Here is a 15,765-nt window from a genome sequence, read left to right on the forward strand (position 1 = left end):
ATTTTCTGATTATTAGCATTATTCTTTCATTAAAATAAAATAATTATTAAAATCTTAATACCGAATTATGAAACAAATGACTAACATATTTCAGAAATCTTTAGATTCTTAATTTTTAGATTTTAAACTTTCATATTAGAGTTTCAGTTTTTACACTTATCAAAGTTTATTAGAATTTCAATCTTTATTATTACCAAATTTACTAAAGTTAATAAACTTTCATTTTTCATTATCTCCAACTTTTTAAATAATCAGCAATCACTCATCGTGCTTTGTTCTGTAACAGATTTTTCGCAACCTCCATTTCTACCATTGGCCTTCCAACGGTTCTGCCTGATGTTAGTCTCTGATGATATTCGCTAGGATAGCGCAGCATCGATGGTACATCCTTTGTTTCTCCGCTTCGAACGGTGAGTCGCATGCATTTCTGTTCCTCCGGTCACTCAATCATGTCGTAGGATGAAAGGTCCGAATCGGCACGGGTGATCGGTTGTATTACGTAGAATTTTTTTGCGAGCATAGTGACCGCGGGTATTTCTTATACCCGTGAGTAGTAACACTCATTTTTTGAAATTTATTAGTTTAGGATAGGTCTTCTTGCACATCGCGATTATAATAATTAGTTTTTTAATAATTAGGTTAAACATATACACTTAAAAATATATTCGTGTTATTTATAAATATGCATGTTAATATTCCGTATGAATATTTGCAAATAGCAAATATCTACACGAATATATCTGTATGACACGAATATACTTGATCTTAAGCAATGAATTGATCGTGACAATATTAAGTCACGTTCGTTTATTTCATTTCGATTAGAATTTAAAATATGAGTTAAAATTCATTTTTTTCCGTACGAAAATGTGTGAAATTTTATGTGCAAGAAGACACTTCGCGACAGGCAGATTTTTTAATCAAAGCAATAATTTTGAACACTGCTTCTGCACTTTCGAGTATATGCTTTGATAAAGAGATCGCCTGAGATTATTTCTTTCTTAGTAATATATGTAGAGTCAATTATTCCATTTGATCGAGTCTCAGTCTTTTTCAATTAACGCTACCTTTTCTGCAATATTAAAATTTTCTTCCTATTTATTAAATTAATAAAGTAGAATTACTTAGTTAGTATTAAATTAATAAAATAGAGTTAATCAGAAAGAAGCAGCAAAGAACGTTAGTCCGTTAAATAAAAATTACACAAACTAATCATCTTTTTAGATCAGGATTTTCAGATTCAACCCTTTCCGTGCCCATTGTCAGGATCTCATTCACGTGCCCAGGTGCTACTTGAATGAGAGAAAGACATTGGGCACGATGACCTAGAATTAAGTAATGTAATAATTTCTCAGCGACTGACCATGTGTTAGTGTATCGTGCACGACGTATTTTCCACATTATGCGTGTGTGTTGTTAGGTCGTGGAATTGCGTCGCTTTTTCTCATTCCTTAAAACTTCAAATATTAAAAATGTCGAGACATATATCGATTCAATTTACGTCTCGATACAATTAGAATTTCTGATAATATCATCCACGTGACTAAGTGTACTCATACTCTTAATATCGCTATCAATCGCAATTATAATTCCAAGTTTACTTATATCTATTTTAAAAATATAATTTCCTCAGACGTGTTTTATCACGTATTACGCAATGGTCACTAGCCTTCGTCAGTCGATTTCAGGAAAAAGGTACGTACCTTAGAGCATGCATGATATGTTAAGCTCGGGTGTCGGAGGCGTCCCGGGACATCCTCTCTAGTGTAGGACCTTTGCGCCCGGGCGTTTGTGTGAGAACCGTGGAGCGAGTGTGTTGGTGTGCCTGTTTTGCCATTTTTAAATATAGCGCTAGGTAGGATAGGTAGCATACTTTCTGGTATGTCTGTTAATTATAAGTAGGTAGGACCGGGCAGGTTGGCACAGTCTCTGGTCGGGTAGGCGCGTTTCCGCGTGACCAACCTGTTTCTGGAAATTTATTTGAAAAATCGACGGTGAAACTGGCACGAGTAGAGCATGCTCTCGTCTCTGGTTTTGCCTTTCGATTTTTCGAATTTCGCGGTCGCGGTCGCGAATGGGCTCGAAACGAACGTTTATTGCTCGAGCACGCACGTGCGAGTGGGCAACGATCACTGCTGTGACCGTTGGTCAGTCCATGTGTACTTCAATTAGCTTCCGCGGTTTATATTTTTATTTTACCTTTATAAGTTTTTTTTTTGTTTGCGATTTAGAAGTCTCGAGCTTAGAGTTAAGTTACAGCGGGCATTGCGCTCGAAGAAGGAAGAGGCTATAAGCCGAAGAGGCCCGACAAACTGTCACTCAAGAGGGCAACTACTAATGGCTCCCCATCCTCTGGGTCATCCGGAGCATGGGAAGTCATAGTTACTACTTTGTCACTATGCTCGCTTTTAGTATTTGTAGTAGTAGTAGTAGCAGTAGTAGTAGTAGTAGTAGTAGTCTTTGTTTTTTTGGCCGATGTATATATCGGTCCATCGTCCCATTGGGCAAATCGCGATTTTTCTTATTAGTGTTGCGACAAGTTAATTACGGGTTGTATTAGAGTTACGAAATAATATTGCTATTTTTCTTTAGTGTGGCGAGAGAATGATTACGGTTTGAATTAGAGTTGCGATAAAATGATAATCGCGTTTGTTTTAGAGTTGCGAATTACGATATCGCGATTGTCTTTTGCAATTTTTAGAATTTATTCTGTTTTTCTGTTTAAGTAGCAATACTAGGATATTTAAAGTAGCTTTTTCAAATAGTAAATAGTAATTTTCATTAAATTCACTTTAAGAATTAGCGTTGCGACATTGTTCCATCGCGAGTTCTACTTATTTTTCCTGTTAGCGTTGCGATAATGAATGATCGCGTTTCGTTAAGTAGAGTTGCGTTCACAAACTGCCCAAACCCTCCGACTGCATTTGTCGGACACTGCTCCTGGATCACATGTACAGCCTAAAGAGCTGTACAAGTGTGATCGTTCATCCGCAACCTCCTAAATGGTTGCACTGCGATCTCTCGCTATTAGTGTTGCGTATTGCTTAAATACGAGTGCGTAGATTTATACTTATTAGCGTTGCGTATCAGATATCGGGAATTTTCAGATTTTTCTTTTTTTTTTTTTAATGTTAGATTAATTGATATTGCAGATATAAGGAAGGACTCGTCGCGTTTGATTTTGAGAATTTTCTGCTTCATAAATATTAGTAGTAAATTAGCGTTGCGAAACAAGAATGTTCAGTTCCACTCTCGGCGTGTTGATCGGGTTTATATAGAGTGGAAGACGATTGAATTTTAGTAGCCCTTCTGGCTACTGCTTTGTTTCTTTTTCAGCGCCCCTTATTACTACGTTTATTACTGAAAATACTGCTATAAGACATATTCCTTTGTCAGCGTTAACGTTACCATGACTGCTAAAATACAGAACTTTATTACGAATGTATAATATATATATATATATATATATATATATATATATATATTTACATGTATGAAATTGTGAGCGATTTCATGCGCAACGAAGTATTATAATGAAATATCTTGATGTTGCTATGAAGGCTTGAAATATTTTTTAAAATTTAATTCATTGCAATTGGAATTAGTGCTGGTGATTGTTCGTTCTTAGAACCATAACTTTTAGAATTTTTTCGACCGCGATATTTTCACTTCAATCTTTTAACAGTAATGTAGAATTTTATAAATATTCGAATTTCATTTGCACGAAACAAAGACATCGTCACGTTTGTAGCAAAAATTCTGCAAAAAATGACTTATGCACATACTTTTCGGTTTATTATGTTGCAAATCACTATGTTGTTGTAGAAAATAACAGATACTGTTAAAAGTAAAAAGATAAAGCAAGTGATTTTATAATAACCGGGGTTTTTCTCATCTTAGTTATTCCAAATGAACTTTTCAATTTTTAATTCAGTTTAAATTCAATTACTTAAAATTCTTGTTTCCAACGTAACCCTAGTTTCGATTAAAAGATACACACGATTCCCCATATATTTGCTAAAATTTAATCAATAGTAATTTGATCTATAATTGACCATTATTAATAATTTATTTTTCATAAAATGTTTCATAAAATGTTCTCGTTTTAAAGATGTCTATTTCTTCCATATACCAAATCCAGTAAATGAGTTTGTTTCAGATTTATCAATTTACAGAAAATACGTTTCAGTTACATATATGAACATTTCATAGCATATTAAATATGTATGCTAGATGCCAAAATGATTTTTCTTCCATCGTCTGATTGTTCAGGCTTCTTACCGTTTTCCCATTTTTAAAAGAAGCATATTCCGGTCACGTTGGAGTATATAACTTTTCGATATCTTCATAAGTTTAGTACAACGAGTCGTATGTCTCTTTTGCAAAACTCTAAATTGTATATACAGTGTCAGTACTTTCATTTCCTTTCTGTGGTTCCAAGTTAGACATAAGTATCATTGATACCGAATGTTGTCAGTACGGTTGCGAATTATTGTACAATATTTGTACTGATCTATGTAATCGTTGTGTGGGAGATAGATGTTGCGTTATGTATGTTTTGTTTTACGCTTGTAAAGATTCATGTAAGTGCTGCGTTGGAGATATGTGTTTCGCTGTTAGGCTATGAAACAACTATTTCTTTACGCAGGCCCATGGGCAAGTAGAGTCGGAACTCGACATTCTTCCAATTGGTTGAATGTCGAGATCGATGCGTAATGTTAAATAACCCATGGGCGGGTCTCTTGCGTAGTCACCTCCGCGTGGTGAGACCTGGTAATTGGCATCGTTTTCCAAAAATGAATCAACTGATTTATTTTTGGAAAACGATGCCAAGCTGAGAACTACGCACCAGTCCGGTTTGGATCTCCAAATGCCGCCAAAAGAATTTTGGATGATCTGGACTGGACTGTAACGTGGGACATCGTGGGACACCGTTGGACACCGTTGGACACCGTTGGACACCGTTGGACACCGTTGGACACCGTTGGACACCGTTGGACACCGTTGGACACCGTTGGACACCGTTGGACACCGCTGGACACCGTTGGACACCGTTGGACACCGTTGGACACCGCTGGACACCGTTGGACACCGTTGGACACCGTTGGACGCCGTTGGACACCGTTGGACACCGTTGGACACCGTTGGACGCCGGGCGATACCGTGGAATGCGTGCTTTTTAGCCTTAATTAATCGTAAGATAGATACCTATGTTAAGTGCATTGTGAGCTCATTCTGTACAACGATACTTATCCATCTTGGAACGAAAAATTGTACCCGCGATTTGTCGGTTCGCGATCGCTCAGTTGTTTCAAACTGTCGCGTGACGTACTCGCTCGTGCGTATTCCGGGTACGTGCGAGTCAACGTGCACTGGACAACTCTTTGGATTCGTAAGGCGGCCCAAGCACACCTCAGTCTTGGTGACTGCTCGACGACTGCTCGACGTTCGCACCGGATCGCGGGAGTTGTCGTCGCGCCGGTGATGCTTGCGAATCCGTTGGGGATTCCGTCGTGGATCTGCACTCCGGTCCGATTGGTACTTCGGTACTCGGGCAGGGACCTGCAATTTCACGTCCTCCGTAATCCTGATCGACCCGGTGGGGGTGGACCCTACTTTTCAGTTGGGGCCTTGTCTTCGTAATCCTGTTCAGCGGTCCCTCCCTGGGTTCAACTTGTTCAGTTGGAGTGTGTTAAGTTGCCGGCTTATGTGCTGGATCCACGGCTGAATCACCAGTGGATCACTGGCATCATCGATCGGCGCCATCGACCGCGACTTGTGTAAGTTTCGAACGGCGAAACGGGAATCGAGTTACGGTCAATTCTTGGGCTTTTCGCTGAACCTTGGGGTTATCTCGTGTATGGGGGTACGTCGCGTAGGTTTGTTAGTTCTTTCGTGAGATCGCGATCCCGTTCGTTCCGGGTGCACCGCGAATTTTCTGTCATTGCTTGATCAATCAGGGTTCTTTTCCCACTTCTAAGGGAAACATATTGCAGTCAAGTTAGAGTTCTTTTTCTTTCTCTCGTTCCAAGTTAGACAAATGTGTCTTTGATACCGAATGCTGCCAGTAGGGTTGCGAATTATTGTACGATGTTTGTAGTGATCGATGTACTCGTTGTGTGGGAGATAGATGTTGCCTTGTGTTTGCTTTGTTTTACGTTTGTAAAGATTCACGTAAACTATGTATGCGGATTGATGCTGCGTACTGTATGCTTTGTATAAAGTTTGTTAAGTTTCGTGTAAACGCTGCGTTGGAGATAGTCGCCTCGTAGTTTAGACTGCGAAATTTCTAGCTCTTTACGCAGGCCCATAAAGTAGAATCAAAACTCGACATTCTCGTTAACAGCTTGAATGTTGACATTTTTGTGAGATGTTATGTAACTCATGGGTAGGTCTCGTACGTAGTCACTTCCTCGTGTTGAGACCTGGTAATTGGCAGCGTTTCTCAAAGATTAGTCTCCACTTTATTTATTTTTCCATCTTTCTTTACATTACTTTGTTACGTTTCTCCTTTCTTTATATTATCGAGCAATTAATCTTTGGAAAACAATGCCAAGCTGAGAACTACGCTAACACAGTCCAGTCTAGGCAATTCAAAATTCGTTGCGGGACTCTGTGGGAAATCGCACTAACATCGTGGGATGAGTACATTTTATTTAATTACTTTCTCCAATCTTTATAATGATCTCCTCTTTTAATCGTTCTTTGGGAGATGGATATTACGCGATACATGTTTACTTTTAAGTTTGTAAAGATTTGAGGTAGTATATTGTTGTCGGTGATAGTTGTAGTTGCCGGCTGTAGATGTCGCTGCTGGGGTATTGTTAATTATTCTTCTATTTCGATGCGTGGAAGAAAAATAGGACTACGGGCGCCGGGAATCGAACCCGGATCCCGAACGTTCGAAACCTAAGGCGCTAACAACTGCTTTTTTTTCGTTTATTGTTGCCAGTACTTGAGTATTACATATGTTTGTAGTTCACAATAAACAGTGAACTTCGATTGTGAGGTGGTTTAGGCAAAAGTACCGATACGTGACGGTACGACATAGCTATACAATATTTTGTGTGTCGGAATTACATTTTTTAGCATTACAATTTATAAATTAGATTTTAAGACGCTGTTGAGCGGTGCTTGCATACTGTATTGTTTTTTCTCCCTATCTTTGTCCTGAAAACTTGGTCGCAAAAATAGGACAGTTCGTTAGTCTATCCGGTTTCGGAGGGGCTGTGGGATTTTGGGAAGGAATGGGAGAGGGTGGACTGGGAAAGGAAGGGAGGTGTGTCCTGTTGAATTATTACAATATTTATTTACAATATTTACAGTATTTACATATTTACAAGTTTACAAGGTGATAGATTTGAGCGTTGCCGTTTTGCGGCTCTTTATCTTGTTATTTTTATTATGGTTTTGGTATCCACCAATATTTTTTTATGTTTTTTCTATGATTGTCTTCTGTGTCTTTTTGGGAGAGGGCCATGTTGTATCTCCACCTAGTGTCTGCAATCCGTCTATCTTAGTTTTCCTCGTAGAGTATTGATTTAATCCCTATTTTTCTTTTTATATGGTATATTATTGGGATATTATTTTGGTCTTGGAGATAGTTTCTTTCGTCTAGGTATAAAAAAGCTTCGGGAGGGGATGTAACCTATTGTCAGTGTATTTTTGTAATATGAGTCGTTTGGAAATAAGCAACCGAAGATTAAACTATTTTCTTTTATCTTTGCAGCTTGCGCGAAGTGGTTTCTTGTTATTTTTAAGATATGACAGTCGACGCGGTGGATGTTGGCTAAGTCGTATATTCTTTTATTTTTCACGTATTTTTTGTATCCGCTGTGTTCTGATCTGTAAATACTCAGGCAAGCTCTGATGCATTTTCTTTCGAATATGCGAATTTTTTCCATTAGTGAAGCTGATATGTTGTACCAAATTGGGCAGCCATGGGTTATAACAGGTCTGATTAGTGCTTGGTAGCACAGGATTTTTACTTTGCTGTTGAGATGTCTGGAGTACAACAATCTTTTTGTTTTCCAGAATGCTTTGCTGACTTTGGAGAGTTGGATTTCGATGTGTTGCTTATAGTTTAATTTATCATCTATATTTATGCTTAGATATTTTACGCAGTTTTTGTGTGGTATGAGCTCCCCTTCGTTTGCTTTTTCTTTTAGTTGGAATTTTTTACAGTGTTCCCTTTCTATCGGGCCGATTTCACCTGTCTTGGACCTAAACAATATGGTTTCGCATTTAGTTCCATTGATTTTTAGTTTCCATGTGTAGTAGTGATCGCTAATTTTGTCAGAAAATTCTTGGAGTTCTGTTCTTATCGTTTTGGTTTTGCAGCCTGTTACGTACATGATTAGATCATCTGCGAAGGCTATGGAGCGTTTATGGGTGAATGTATTGAGATTAAAGAAATTTAGTAAGTCGCTATTGTAGATACTGAAAAGTAGCGGGGAATTTACTGTTCCTTGTTGCAAACCGTTTTCTATGGAGAATTCTTTGCTTGATGTGTGTGAACCGTCGGTCATTAAGAATATTTTGTTTGTTATCATGTCCCAGACTATTTTAATTAGGTATTCTGGAAAGTTTTTTTAATCATTTTGTAAATAAGTCCTGGCATCCAGACTGTGTCGAAAGCTTTTTCGAGGTCTATTAAGCAGGCGACTATTCGTTGCTTTGCGTTAAGTGCCCAACAGATGTCCGACGTAAGTTTATTTATTGCGTGGATTGTGGAGTGCTTGTGCCGGAAGCCGAATTGATTTTCCGGGATTACCTTATTTTTTGCGCAGAAGGCGGCTAGAGGGTTGTTTATGACCATTTCGTATACTTTGCTTATGTTGGGGAGGAGGCTTATTGATCGTTGGTGATGAACCGTCTTTATCTTTTTTTTTGTAATTGCTATTAGTTTGGCTTTTTTCCATTTTCTGGGAAAATACGTGTTGTTTGGTGCTAACAACTGCGCTACCGTGTCCGTTGCTTAGTTAGTGTCGAATGGCGGTATTTGGGTTGTCGAGTGTCGCCACAGATTCATTTAATCATTTTGTGGGAGATAGATGATGTGTGGTGTATGCATGCTTCTATGTTTCAGATTTAAGTATTAGTTGTAACACTCAACTAAATAATCAAAATGGGATGAGTATGTTTTAGTTTTAATTATTCATAAAATAGACACACCTTAATAAATTATAAACAACCATCATGGGACGCCGCGAAATACCGCAGGGACGTCGTGGGATGTATGTTCTAGTTTCAGTAATTTTAAGAGAAATATATCCAAGCTAAGGAGACTCTATCATAAGCGCATTTCCTAAATAAATACGTTATCTATTTTACAAGGGAATATGGGGAATATAATAGAGAATATAACGAAGAATATAACACCAATAGTTTATTTATAATGATCGACGTACCTCATCGATATATTTATCCATACACGTAAGTTTTCGGTGATCCTTTTGCTCTTCTTCTTAGTCCTTCTGCTCTTTTCGTCGATCCCCCTTTTTATATTGGTCCTTTTTATTGGTCGAAATTTGAATTGTCCATATATCGCAAGCTAGTTATTCGAAATAGGGGAAAATATTTTAAACATTAATTTGTAATGCATATGTATAAATAAACGAAAATTGAAAAAAGAGCAGACTAAAACTATTGTATACACCTAATATATACTGCACCTCGTCTGTGTCTTTAATTCGTCTATGAGAAAAGAGTATTCTTCGTTTGCTTCTTTTCTTCTGTCGCCTAGACGTTGTTTCATATGCATGGAATGTGTTAATAAATTCCATAGAATTTCATTTCTAAGTCTTTAATTTTATTGATCTTAGTTTCCAAGGATCAGGAGCACGAAAACTTCTTTGACCGGGAAACCGGGAAATCCTTGACCATTAATTCCATCATTCTCCGGTTGACAACTCTTCGATTCATGGCATAACGCGCGCGGAATTCCGGTTAGTCTAGCACGGAAACATTTCAATAGGAAGTACCAATAACCTGCGTTACTCAAACATAAATATTATTATTGATGTTGAATCATTCAGCTAGGAAAGCAATATTCTCGGAATTTCATTCTTCATTTCTTTTATTCTTTCCAAATTATTCGAATTTCACAGAAATTACATTCTTTTGGAGTGATTCTAATTATCCGAATCAGCTTTGGAAAATTCCAAGGGGATTAAATTCTTAAATTTAGGAATTTGGTGATGTACTAAGCATTAAATGTTGTCCAATAGTTAATTATTTGTAGCAAAAATATCAAATTATCTGCTGTTATGAATAGTGAGAATATCAGTGAGAATATTAGTGAGAGTTTCTTATACAAGCTCAAATTTGGAAAAATTGCCATAAAAGTTGTTGGAGACGTGAATTTAATAATTTAGGAATGTTGAACACTTCCTTTGTCACATCTAGACAATTTAAATACGTATAAGTTATTCGAGAAGAAATGAAGAACTTTTCATGAATTTTTTAATTGGAGATACAATTGATAATTTACGTAAATCTTTCTTTTATACTATATGCCAATATTTTAAGTGTATACATGCGACTATTTCTGTAAGTATCAAAGGTCCGAAAGATGTTTCGAACACGAGTTGTATAGTATCAAAGAGGACATAATTTGGTATAATTAGCATTTCTGTAGATAGACAGGTAGAGGTCATATGAAGATAATATACATTTTTTTAAATGGAATTATATAAATTTAAATACGGTAATTTTCCCTACAGAAAGGTATTAATATATTTATGTTAAAAAATCATTAGTATACAAGATACTTCAACTTCAATTTGTGAAATTTAACGTATGAAGGACAAAGACAACGTAAACACAGCAATACCGCCTCGTGTCTTTCCTTCTCTTTCATACGTTAAGTTTCACAAATTAAAGTTAAAATATCATATAAACTAATAATTTTTCAACATAAGTAAGTTAATATTTCTTTGTAGGCGAGGTAATCGAGACGAATCGATTACTATATTTGAATTTGTATGATTCCATTTAAAATCACTGTCGTATGATCTCCACTTGGACATCTACAATATAATCAATCACACCAGATTATGTCCCCTTTGATACAATACAACTTTTGTCCAAGACATTTTCCTATATTTTTTATACTTATAGAAATAATCGCGTATATACATTTGAAACAGATTTAACGTCCCTTGTGCAATAAATGGTTTCAGTTTGCGTCTGCTATGTGCGTTACACGTCAGAATAAAATAACATGGTCCACTGCGACTGACACGTTGCATTCTTCTCATAGGAGGAACTTCTCCCTGCAAATCGTTCCTGAGTCTTTTCTTGATAGATGCAAATGAAAGATTTTCTTTGGTGGCCTATTCGGATGCGAGTAATAGCGGTTTTGTCTCTTCTGGTTTGTGAGTGAGTTATATCGTATTTATATAGCTGAGTGCTGGTACTTTGCAATCTCTTTCCCACAGTTGCATTACTCGGTTTTTCCAGTCTATAATCGAGTCTTGCGTGAAGGAGGTCATAAAATATTCATTCGAATATAAGGACGTGGTGGCCAGTTACATAAATCTTGTATAATGAAACAAATTAGCGTGAACATGCGTTGAATCATGTAGAAATTACTTTAATTGAACATGATGTTTTAAAGAACAGTAAATCCCCTGTTACCCAAATTTTCTATTATCCGAATACATTTTTCATGTAAGAAGTTGAATCCTTTACAAGAATTTTTATTAGCGATCAACGATATTCCTGGCGAAAAGGTATTAATCTGGTCTAGCGTGTATGTATTCCTATTTATGTGTTCGTGTAACTGAGAGACACCGCAAAGCTGGTAGATAGGCGAAGATAAAATATTTTATCCCATTCTATTCTGGCGAAAGTGTGGCACAATTTCGCAAGCAATTAGGTTTAAAGGAATGCTGTTATTTTTAAGAATTGTATGGTCCCATATGCTTGATTGGACATTAAACGTGTGGCACTAAAAGGAGCATGTAGTACAAACGTTAATGAACTACATTGAAGATATAGGAAGAAGCGAACGATCATATTGATGTAAAAGGAGCTGTTTCTGCATTGAATACAATACCAGAATTCCGTGATTGTGATAACGTGATCACGCTGACGTGATAGAATGGTTTCAGTGCAATGAATCTTCTTCAATTGGCCATAATACTAATATACTGAGCGCTTCGAATACCAAATTGTAACACGAATATTATGGCAATGATGATATCCCTCAACGTTCTGAAGTATCCGAAGCCTTGGGAATAGAATCAAGATGGTAAGAGGCATAGAAGGAACGTAACTTTACTGAATGAAATCTGGCGAAAAAGATTTGCCACCCATAAGTCTTTAATCGAACCATATTTAATTTCGTTATGTGTATCGCTCTTATTAATATTTATTGTATATGATAAAATTGAAAAATTTTGATTTTTCATTGGGAAATATTCTACTTCCATTTTGGAAAATGAGAATATTGTAATGTAGAATCTAAATGTAATTTCCGTTTTTAAATAGTTATTAATAATGTTAAATGATAGTGTCACAACGTCGCCTCTGTAAGAGAAGGTATAAGTACCAATAAACAATTAGTCAATTGGTTTTTAGCTTTTGCCTGTGCTATCAATCTATATGAATGGAACGTTGAATTTTCTTTACAAGGTGGTACATACAGGATTTTCTACAGATGCACTTTCTTTTTTCGCGAACTTCATCTGCATTAGTGCATAAGTCTTCTTTTCTCCCGAAAAACGTGTTTCTTGTCACTTACGGTGTTTTCTACAAGCATTCTTCGTTTAGACTTTCTTTTAGAATACACACATGCAGATGAACATCAGGATAGTAATTGTTCCGTTATTCGAAAATTTCCTTATCCAAACATCCTTGTCCCAAGTTCGGAAAACTGACGTTCCACTGTGTCTAACAATAAAATTAAAGTGTTATTTAAAAAAAGAAGCGACATTTTATAGGCACCAGTCCAATAATTACAAACAATGCAGGAATATGAGATCCGGGAAATTTACTGTCTCTTTAAATCAATTCATTATAGGAAATTAACGTACCATGAAGATGTACAAATAAGAGACGTTGGTGAATTGAATGATGTCTGATTTAGATTTCCCTTCCTACCGCAATTGTATTGTGGTAAATGTCCAAAATATAGTCAGAGTATGGTCATTTTATCTATGTAATGACGGCGATAAACTCGGTATCCTGTAATAAAAAAGAATTCATCCATCATGATACCAGATAAAATTCATCAATTTGATTTATCGTTGCGTTAATTGCGTAAGGTACAAGGCAATGATTCCTCGCCAATGGAATGGACCGTGTTACGCAAATTTGTACAGAAAATTCTTGAAGTATACACTATTGCGACATGTCTCTAATGGAGTTTCTTTGAGGTTGAGGGGATCGGCGCGTAAACTTGTAAGAGAAATGGCTATTTGTTTGTTGAAGTTATATCGCAGATGATAAAACGTGAATTTGCATAAATATGCGCAATTTGCTAATGCCATTTAGATCCATATTTATCGAGATATATTTGTTCGTTGTGATCAGTACCAACTTTCACAAACTTCTTGTATGTTTTATAGGAGCTTTGTTCAGCTTTGAGCATCGCCTGAGAGTCGGTGATTTAAGATTGCAAAAACTGGTCATTGGAAAAAGGATCTGATATCGATCTTCTGATATTTAGCCTTTAGGAAGATATCTTTGTTGCTGTGATGAATTGAGGCTTGTTTTGTGAATATTCACCAAATAAAGATAAACTTGAAACTAAAAACAAACGAAAAAAATGTATCTGAATACTTGGAAAGAACTATCAAATCATGCGAAGAAAAATATATAGCTCTATTTAAAAAAAAAAAAAGAAGGGAATTTTACCTTCGTCTCTCGAGAAATAATAAGGTACAAAAAAATGTCCCTTTTCAAAAATATCCCTTCCTTGCGATCTTTACAAAATTCAAAACATGTGAAAATTCTTTCATATCTGCAATACATCAGGAAACAAAAAGCTGTATGTATTGTACTGTAAAAAAGTATATATTGAAATCATTAAATTTGATGTATGTATGTAAAAAAATATTCTATGTGAATATTTAAAGAACAAGACAATTAATTTTAAAGTAATAAAAATTGACTTCTCCGAAGACAGAATACGAAACGGTACCCGTTTCATTAGAGCTTTCGTACTTTCATGCCTCGTTCCCCAACCCTTAATGACGCACCGTAAACCAGAACCCAAAAGGTTACCTTTTAACCCGAATCGACAGGTAGTGAATTATCAGAATAAGAAAAATATACATTTTTTCATATTTCTTAACGTTATTATGATACGGCTTTAATCGGATTATTAAGATTTACGAGATAATATTTGTATTAACTTTAGGAGTAAGAAATCACCTTGCTCTACCTGTTCTACCTATTTCTCTACCTTAACCTGGGAACACCTTCGGGAATCTCAACTATCAACGTTCATCAACAGCGGTCATAAAAGTTGACTTAACTCTCAGTCAGAGCTTGTCACATTTTTCGGAGAAAAGATTATATTATTCAGTCATCTATGGAGTAACTTTTCTGAAACTTTTTGACTTCGACGTGCGAATGAAATTCAACGAAAGAGAATCCATAGGAGCGTATCCATACCAATGACAAAGAGCGAAATTATTTGTTTATCTTTTCGTTTCACAGATGCTTTCCCATTCTGTCAATTTGACGTACGAGAGACACATTGATTTGCGAAAATGAGTAATGGATAAGGGTTAAATACTCAAGGACGCGTCCGAGGCATTCTTGCACACGTTCAACCAACCTTTAGGCAAATTGCTGGGGATGGACATTCGAATTTACTGACTTGGCATTTTCTCAAGATGAAGGAAGGTAGAGAAAATAGCAGATAATCGATGAATGCATGATTTGAAGAAAGAGAAAGTGCAACCCTTAATATACCAGTCGCATCTGGTAGCGACAAGCCTGAGGTGACCGCGTAAGAATCCCGAGGGACTGACTAACGGTTCACAGGAAATAAAGTAATAAAGCACACCGAGCTTAAAGAACAAGATAACCTTAAGGAACAAGTGTACCTTTTCCCAAACAATTCTGCATCAGGTTTTCTTTGTCTAGAACCAATCGTTGATCACTTAAACCATTTTTAAAGAGTCAATGGCTTTATGATCGTATTGTTGTGTTGAAATATACAGCCTGTCTCATAACGTTTGTAACGCGCTTGGGAAATCTACAGAAGGCGCAAAATTAACGAGAGAAGTTCATACGAATACGTGTTCTATTTGATCTTGTTTCAAAATTATAGTATCAATAATCCGCATCTACCATCATAGAAGATGCTCAAAATGGCTAGCTAAAAAAGACTACCTTCGAAAATGACTCGAAGAAAATTCCATCGTTACACATGCTGGTCTAATCGGTATAACTTTGTCGATCTATAGAGTTTCTTCACAATATCATCAATAAGCGAGATATTTGCACGTTCCGATTTAAATGCTTCACCCTGTGTCACCCTTTGATGACTTTCGTTTGGATGCTGATTGTCAGTAACGTTAATGAAAATTGACGATGATCGAAAATAACCAAAAGGGAATACTCTCATCGATAATGGTTATTGATAGGCAAAATGAGTTCTGTCGTCTATAATAGTTATGGGTAATCAGAGAAAAATTCAATCATATATAATTGTTATTGATAAGCAAAACAAAAGTTGCATAATCGACAATGGTTGTCAAACAATTTAAATCATTTTCAATGGTTATTAGTAACCAGAACCAGTTA

Source organism: Bombus terrestris, chromosome 14, assembly GCF_910591885.1.
Source record: "Bombus terrestris chromosome 14, iyBomTerr1.2, whole genome shotgun sequence".
Taxonomy (NCBI): Eukaryota; Metazoa; Arthropoda; class Insecta; order Hymenoptera; family Apidae; genus Bombus; species Bombus terrestris.